At 35.7% G+C, this 9,368-nt stretch overlaps 1 pseudogene; it reads right to left on the bottom strand.

Moving 5' to 3' along the window:
• Nucleotides 1-2,263: 2,263 nt before the first annotated feature.
• LOC123391902 lies at nucleotides 2,264-3,109 on the bottom strand (annotated as a pseudogene).
• Nucleotides 3,110-9,368: the final 6,259 nt, after the last annotated feature.

The raw sequence follows: 9,368 nt of genomic DNA, 5'->3' as shown, positions 1-9,368 counted from the left end.
TAATTTTAGCCATTCTGATTGGTGTGAGGTGGTATCTCACAGTGGTTTTGATTTGTATTTCCCTGATGCCAAGTGATGTTGAGCACTTTTTCATGTGTCTGTTGGCATCTTTCCAGAAATGTCTGTTCATGTCTTCCGCCCATTTCTTGATTGGATGATTCATTCCTTGGTTGTTGAATTGATAAGCTCTTTGGTGGGAGTTCTTTTAATTTTATTTATTTTGGCAGATGAAGAAGATTTATTTAGTTTAGCAAAATAGTGTTATGATGAAAATTATGAATGAATCCATTATGTAATTTTTTTCTCTGTGTCTGTACAATCTTTAAAACAAAATATAATTTCACATTTTGGTACTGTGCTTTTAATTGAATAAAGAAAGACATAACATTAAAGTCCAAATGAATAGTGAACCATTTCAGTAATATCAAAATTCTTTAAAGTCATAAAAACTAATTTCAGAGAAATACTCCCCATATTAAAAAAAAAAAATCTATGATCAGAGTTTACACCTATAGGAATGATTAGAGAAAATTTAATTAAAGCAAATATTAAAAACTTTTTGCAAAGTTTTAAGTGAGAGTAAATATATTGACTTTTGGGAGATGAATATCATTATATATGAAAGAAAGTACAAACTGGCTAACACTCACACTTATATGTTCTAAACATTCCTCTTCATTGGTCACTATCTTCTGTATTAGCTGATAGACTCAGTCCCTAATTCACAGGTTAAATACAAGCTGTTAGCTCTCTCAGTTTCCCCCCTCAAATTTACAAACTTCTGTATATCTGCATGCCTTCCTTACTATTCTCCTGGTTTTCAGTAGAGACAGTATCCCTTCTATAACTTAATAAAAATTCCTCTACCATATATGATGCTTTATTTTATTTCCTCTTAGTTCTATAGTACTTTCAAGAGTTTCTTCTCTGAATATTTTCCATCAAATAGATAAATACATAGAAGTATGCCTACCGAAAGAACAGATAAAATAGGTACATGGGTAGACAAATTGTGGAAAATCCAGACAACAGAATATCATTCAGTGATCAAAAGATATGAATTACCAATGAAAAGACATGGAGGAATCTTAAATGCATATTACCAAGTAAAGAAGCCAATCTGAAAAGGATGTATACTGTTTGATCCCAACTATATGACATTGTAGAAAAGGAAAAATATTGAAACAGTAAAAAAAATCAGTAAAGAGATCCCTTTCCAGGGACAGGGAGTGAGTGAAGAGAAGAAAAAGTAGAATAGAGAGGAATTCTAGGAGAGTGAAACTATTCTGTATGATATAATGGTGCATATTACATATTTATCAAAATCCATAGAGCTATACAATACAAAGAATAAGCTCAAATTTAAACTATTCACTTTAGCTAATAATAATGTATCAATATTTGCTCATTAATTATAACAAACGTTATCATATTAATCCAAGAATAGGACAAATTATGTTGAAGGAAGAGTGAGTATATGGGAATTCTGTATTTTTTTTTAAAGACATATATATTCAGCATTAGGACCAGACTATTACATTTAGCAATCAACATGGGTGTAAAATACAAACAAAGAAACAAACAAAAAACAACTACATTAAAATGCTTTGTTGGGGGGCACCTGGGTGGCTCAGTGGGTTAAAGCCTCTGCCTTCGGCTCAGGTCATGATCCCAGGGTGCTGGGATGGAGCCCCGTGTCGGGCTCTCTGCTCAGTGGGGAGTCTGCTTCCTCCTCTCTCTCTCTGCCTGCCTCTCTGCCTACTTGTGATCTCTGCCTGTCAAATAAATAAATAAAATATTTTTTAAAAAAAATGCTTTGTTGGAATGCTTTACACTTTCCACAGAATAGAAACTAAAATAAACTTGTTATACAATTGGTCACAAATACAGTCCTCGGGGACGCCTGGGTGGCTCAGTTGGTTGGACGACTGCCTTCGGCTCAGGTCATGGATCCTGGAGTCCCGGGATCGAGTCCCGCATCGGACTCCCAGCTCCATGGGGAGTCTGCTTCTCTCTCTGACCTTCTCCTCATTCATGCTCTCTCTCACTGTCTTTTTCTCAAGTAAATAAATTAAAAAAAAAATCTTTAAAAAACAAAACAAAACAAAAAAAAAAAAACAAATACAGTCCTCGAATTTTTTGCCCATACACAGTAAAACATATCTTTTTTTGTAGCAGCCAGGCACTGCCACCACTTGTGCTTGGCCAAGTTTACAAATCTGTTATAACCTGTAGTTTCCCTATCACTTCTCTGGATCTCCCATCATGCTAAGCTTTGCTTCCTGGAAGGACTTAAAAACCTCTTGTCACTGGCAAAGCTACTGCTGCTGCCCCTGGAACCACCACAGCCATCTTGATTTTGTGGTTTGGCAAAGTATTTGCTTCCACCACCATAGGGGCCAGAGCTTTTGCCTCCAAACTTCCCTCAGTTCATGGACCCAAAATTTGAAGACTGATTGTTTTAACTGCCAAGATCGTTATAGCTTCTGACAGCTCCAAAGTTCCTCTCATCATTACCAAATGGATTATAGCTATCCCCACTGCTTTTATACCCATCACCAGAGCCACTTTACCCACTGACATTTTCTTCATGACTGAAGCTGTTGTCATTTCCATCAAAACCATCTCCACAACCACCACCAAAGTTTCCAGAAACACTCTGACCTCTTTAGTTAGATGAAGCACTCATCATCTCTTGCTTGGATAGGGTTTTCCTTACTTCATAGTTGTGGACATTCATAGTACAGTATTTTTGCATGGCAAGCCAGTCTATGGAGTTGTAATCATCAAATGTTATAAAAGCAAACCCTTTTTTCTTGCCCCTGCCTTGGTCAGTCATGATTTCATCATTTTAATTTTCTCATACTGTTCAAAATAATCTATAGATAATGTTCTTCAGTGTCTTCTTTAATGCCACCAACAAAAATCTTTTTCACAGTTAAGTGGGCACCAGGTCTTTGAGAATCGTCTCTTGAGAGAGCCCTCTTTTGTTCTGCACTCTTCTGTCCACCTTGTGTGGCCTTGAATTCATGGCTGCATCCACTTCCTCCATGCTGGCCTAGATAACAAACCCAAAGCCTCTGGAGCCCTTGGTATTTGGATCTCTCATTACACACACTATATAAATGTTCCCCATTGTTCAGAATGGCTCCTCAGGCTCTCATGGGTTGTTTCAAACCTCAAATCTCCCATGAAGAGCTTCTGCAACTGTCTAGATTCTTTGGGAGACTCTGACTTAGACATGCCTGAAGTGGGAAGGGAGACCTTAAAATGATGCTTCCTCAGCAGGATCCGTGGGCAGAAAGGGGAAATTACATATTTTTTAAATCAATTTTTCTGTAAACCTGAAACTGCTCTAAAAAGAAGCCATTAATGATCAAACAAAAATAATAGTGTTGATTATTTTTTAAAAATATTTTATTTATTTATTTGTCAGAAAGAGGGAGCGAGCACAAGTGGTGGGGGCAGCAGGCAGAGGGAGAAGTAAGATTCTCCCTGAGCAAGGAACTGATTATGGGACTTGATTCCAGGACTCTGGGATCAGGACCTGAGCCAAAGGCTTAACTAACTGAGCCATTCAGGCATCCCGATTATGTTCATTGTTTTAATTAATAATTATTAGGCAAAAAAAAAAAATGCAAAACATACAACACAAGCAACTTCTTTAAAATCCTACCTATCTACAACCTCTGCATCTTCTCCTTACCAGCCAGACCTATTTTGTCTCTAAGTCCACATTTTCTACTAACTTTTCAACTGTCTTGATCTGAATTCTAATCCCATATGTTATTCCTGGAAACAACTGTCTCTAAGGTAATCAATCATAGCATTTCTCTAAATCCAGTGGATAGTTCAACTCTCATTTTACTTGATCTAGTGACAGAATTTTGCAATATTGTAATATTTTTCCTTCTTTAAATAATTTGTGTGTGTGTCTATGTGTGTCTGTGTGTGTGTGAGAGAGAAAGAGAGAAAGAGAAAGAGAGTTGGAGAGAGGATATTGTACCGCCTTGCTTTTCTGTCAACATCTTTGGCCATTCCTCAGTAAATATCTTTTCAAGCTCATTATCTTCCTCCGCTCTGCAAATTACTGTATTTCTGCATTTTTTTTGGTTGAACACCTTCTTTGTGTTTATTCTAAAATTTCTCCTTTGAAACTAAAATGCTTCATTTGTCATCAGTGGGCTTGATGTACTCCAGTTTTCTCATCTGAATTTTTTGATCAAGGACATGATCAAATCTACTTACGTGTTTTAAAGTTACTTTAAATCAGCAAGTACACATGAAATATATGTTCTCCTTCAAAAATCAATCCTTTCTTAGAAAATATCTTTTTTTTTAACCACTTAGAAGAAATGAAACAACAAAAGTTCATTCTGATAACATCTTTCCGTCTTGATCCATATCCAAGGGCGTTAGTCTCAAGTAATAGAAAACTCTAGCTGGTTTAAACCAAGGAGTCAATATATTGACAACTTTAACTTAATAGTTTCATGGTTAGATGGAATCCAGACATAGTTCTTTTATAGCACTGGTTATGTTTCTTGGCGATTCTCTTTTCTCTACCCTTATCTGTATCTAAGCTTCCATCTAAGGTTGCAAAAACACTAACAGCCACATACAGCTGTGTATGTTTCATTATTCAGAGCCAGGGCAGAAGGAAGTAACTCTTCTGACAACTCTAACATGAAAGCTTTATTTTCTCTTGGTATGAAGATTCTTGGGTCCCTTGAATAATCTTAAAAACCATAAACATGAGGCATAGGATAGTATTCGTTTTCTTAAACTAATCAGGGTCTATCCTTGCCATGATTGGATTAGTCACATTCAAGTAAATGGGGTAGGGTTTGAAGGATTATGTAAAAAAGGCAATAGCAAACTTCAGAATCTATCATTTGTCCACTTAATATTCATATATACCCTCTTTCTCATACAGAAAGTTTCAAAAATAGACATGTTTAAATGCATCACATTCAAACCATTTTCAAAGGAAGACAAATCACTGTTTATTCCATTTGCTATGTTAAGCTTTGTTTCTAGAAACTCTGCTATATCAACTCTCATTTCAATTGTATATTGTCAGCGCTCTTCATATTCCAGCAATTGATGTTTACTTCTAACACACATGATCTATACTGAAAAAGAAAGAACAGAATATGTGCAAGGAGCCACTTGAGTTAAAGTGCTGTTGTTTGAATTCGTTAGTACAGTGGGATGCTGAAATATTTGATATGGGTGAATTGGCAGTAGTGGGGACCAAAGATTGGCTAAATAATGAAGAATAGGAAGATAAAGACCAAATTGTGAAAGTTCTAAATGATAAAACTAAGAATTATGAATCTGATAGCCAAAAATATTAAGTAGGGTCACAATGATGTCACTTTTAATAATTCTGAATTACCCTGTGCTAGTACAAAAAGGAAGGAGTCATGAAGTTATTTAGTCAAGTGAAACAGTATTAAGCAGTGAGATTTGTTCAAGAAAACTTGAAAAAAGTTAATAACCATGTGGCTGAAGGATAATGAGAGAGGTGAGGGAATCAAGCACATACTGTATGTTTTGATTGTTAGTGGACTTTTTTTTTTTGCATGCAAATCTTATTTGTATTTGTATTTAAATCTTGTCCTTGCAAAATGAGATAGGAAAGGTATTTTTTTTCTATTGTCTAGATGAACTCGTTTAAAGCAGATAATTTCCCCTTAAGTATTTGAAGGAATCTACAAATGAAGCTCATCCAAGACTGGAGTTTTCTTTGTAAAAAGGTATAAAATTATAAATTCAAGTTTATTAATAGTAGAGGATTATTCAGATTCCCTACTTTTTCTTGCATTAGTTATACTGAAATTTTTTTAAAGACTTTTATTTATTTATTTATTTTATAGTTAAGAGAGGGAGAGCATGAGGGTGAGTAGCGGAGGGAGAGGGTCAAGCAGATTCTGTACGGAGTGCAGAGCCCCACGTGGGGCTCAGTCCCATAACCCTGAAATCATTACCTGAGCCAAGATCAAGAGTAAGACGCTTAACCAACTGAGACACTCAGACACCCCTAATTATATTGAGTTTTTAAGAAAATTATTTTTATATACAAATTTAAAATTTTCTTAATTTTAAAAGCTTTTTATATTTCTAAGATATATATAGATATATATCTATTTATAGATATATATAAAGAGAGAGAGAGAAACTTTTTTTTATTCCTGGCAGAGAAAAATGTTTTTTCTTTTCAGTTTTATTAATATGATCAATTTTATTTTTAGTTATATATTTTTGTTTTTAAAGATTATTTTCTGATCTCATATTTATCATAATTTCCTAATATTTCTCTTAGAATTATTTTGCTTTGTTTTTTTCTCGCTCTAGGTACTGCTCTATTAGTTTCCTGTGGTTGTTATAACCAATCTGGTGGCTTAAAACAACAGAAACTTATTCTCTCATGGTTCTGGATGCCAGAAATCCAAAATTAAGGTGTTGAAAAGGTTGTGCTACTGGGAAATCCTCTCAGAGAGATTCTAGTGTTTGCCTTTTCTAGCTTCTGATGGCTCCAGGCATTCATTAGCTGAAGATGTATCCTCCAATCTCTTCCTCTGTAGTCTCACTGCTTCCTCTTTTTCTGTCTATCATCTCCCTTGTGGATCTCTGACAAGGAAACTTGATATAGAACTAAGGGCCCACGGGAATATACAACTTGTTCTCTTTATCTCAAGATCCTTAACTCAATCCCATCTATAAAGACTCTTATTTTAAATAAGGTAACAGTCTCAGGTTCTGCAAATGAGGATGTTGACATACCCTGCAGAGGGCTACCATTCAACTCATTGCACTTTGGTAGTTAAAGCCTTAAATCAAATTTCTGTCGTGGACTTAAGGCTGTAAATTTCCCACTGAAGATTGATGGTTCTCCCAAGTTATGATCATTTTACTTGCATTATTTGTTTCAAAATATTATTAGATGCAAAATGTTTTGTGATTTCTTTATTGAAACATGACATGTAACCTATTTAGAACTTTCTTGCTTAATACTTTTATATCTTACTTTTGGTATTGATTTTTAGATTCCTTTCACTGTGGTTAGTAAATATATGCAGCATGGTTTTGATCTTTGAAATAAATGTATATTTTCCCAGAATTAGGCCAATTAAAAGTTTCCATATTTTCTTGAAAATAATTCAGTTTTTAGGGGGATATGGTTCTATGTGTGTGACTTTTGTCAATTTTCTTAATCTTGATAGGCAAATGTTATCTTTCTTGAGCTTTTGTCTGGATTTTTATGCTATGGAGTAAGTTGCATTGATATCTCAAATTATGATTCAATATTTTTCATTTTTTTTTTTTATTATAATTTAAATGCTGGCCAGCTTACCTCCTGGTGGGAGTCAGTTGGATCCGTGGGCAGGAGTCCAATGATCTCCATGGGACCTCCAAATGAAAGACCCGCGGATCCCCTTACCCAAGAATCCAACACTGCCACTGGATGCAATCAGCAAGAGGTTCTTTATTGTTACGCAGGCGCCTGCGGGTGGTCAGCAGCTCCTGCTAGCTGAGCACCTCAATATTTTTCAATTTCAACTTTAGTCAGTTCTCACCTTATTATATATTTTGAAGTTATTATTTGCATAAAAATTTAGGATTTAAAAAAAATTAAGATTTCTTTACCTTTTCAAATTGAACTTTTAATCATAACTAAGTGTTCCCTTTTATATTATATAATATTTCTTACTGCAGGTCTACTTCAATTCATAATAATACATCATCAACAACTTAAATGTTCATATATATTTCTATGGCAAATGACTCGCAGAATATCAGGCTAATTTCTTGGTTGTTTTCTCCAACCGTTTCAAAAACTAGGTCTCTTTAGCAATCCAGAAGTTCAGTTTTTATCTCCTTATTCCAGTGAAAGGACCAAAAATCTCAGGATGCTCTTTCCTCCTCAGTTTCCATTCTCTGCACTGTTTTTGCTTGTTTGTTTATTTAGATTTTATTTATTTACTTGACAGAGAGAGAGAGAGAGAGAGGGACAGCAAGAGGAGGAGGAAACACAAGCAAGAGGAGTAGGAGAGGGAGAAGCAAGCTTCCCTCCGAGCAGAGAGTCTGGTGAGGAACTTGTTCCCAGGACCCTGGGATCATGACCTGAGCAGAAGGCAGACGCTTAGGGACTGAGCCACCCAGGCACCCCTCCATTTTCTGCACATGACCTTAATAAAAAAGCAGTGGGAAGTGTGCGACTTGTGTCATAAGGCCATCCTTTTCTCTGAGGTATTGGTCACTCAAGTTTAGTTGCTTTTGGTTGTACTCTGAAGCTTTCAAATAATTTATTTGTGCATTGTATCCATTGTTTATAACTGATCTCTATAGGAGGCTTTACCTCTGACATAGCTAGAAACCATGATGTTTTTACATAGTGGGTTGGGGGTAAGCGGACCATACCAGAACAGGCACCAGTTGCTTGATTATCATTCATTTCAAATCATGCCCTGAGGCAATCTGCCCTTTGACATGGACTCTCAGCTTATTGCATTCAAAGTTCTAATACTTCTTCCAAAGCCTTGATTCAACTCACAGCTCTTCTGTGTTAGTTGCAGTAAGAGGAGACATACACGCACACACAAAATGGTGGCTTGTAGAACAATAGAAGTTCCTTTTTCTGTAAAGGAATGGTTGAAATGTACTAGGCTGGTTTAGCAGCTCTTTCATTATAAATATGCTGTTATTTCAATCTCTGCATTCACAGTGGCTGCTGTGGTTTTCACCTTCCACCAGCACTGGTTAAGACCTATAGAAGTAGGGTGACAGACGCTCATTCTTGTTTAGAAAAGACCAGTAAGTGGGATACTGGTTTAGTATTTGGACATAGAGCCACAACACGCTGCATTAGTTAAGATAAAACCTCAGCGATCTACTGTTAAAGAAGGAAGCAGACATAACTATATAGCTAGCCATTCCTGCCATCTTCCTTTGCTTTCCCAGGCATGAACAAGATGTTTCTGTGGCACAGATTTTTTTTTTTCATAGATTTTTTTTTTAATTTCTAAAATTTTTCATTTTTATTTTATTTTAAAATCTACTTTAACTTTTAATATTTATGTATGTTTGTATGTATGTATTGTTTTAGTTTTAGAGGTAGAGTTTAGTGATTCGTCATTTACATAGAACACCCAATGCTCATTACATCAGGTTCTCTCCTTAATGTTCATCACCCAATTACCCCATCCCTCCACTCACCTCCCCTCCAGCACCATCAGTTTGTTTTCTATAGTTAAGTGTCTCTGATGGTTTGTCTCCATGGATGTTTAATGCCAAACACAAATCTCAAAGCTCTGGTCTTTTGTAAGGTGTCAGATCTTTCCACTTTCATTCCTGCAAAGTAA

This window comes from Mustela putorius, unplaced genomic scaffold (genome assembly GCF_011764305.1).
Source record: "Mustela putorius furo isolate JIRA1106 unplaced genomic scaffold, ASM1176430v1.1 tig00000407_pilon_pilon_pilon, whole genome shotgun sequence".
In the NCBI taxonomy this organism is placed as follows: Eukaryota; Metazoa; Chordata; class Mammalia; order Carnivora; family Mustelidae; genus Mustela; species Mustela putorius.
This window is presented reverse-complemented; position numbering and strand designations above follow the sequence as displayed.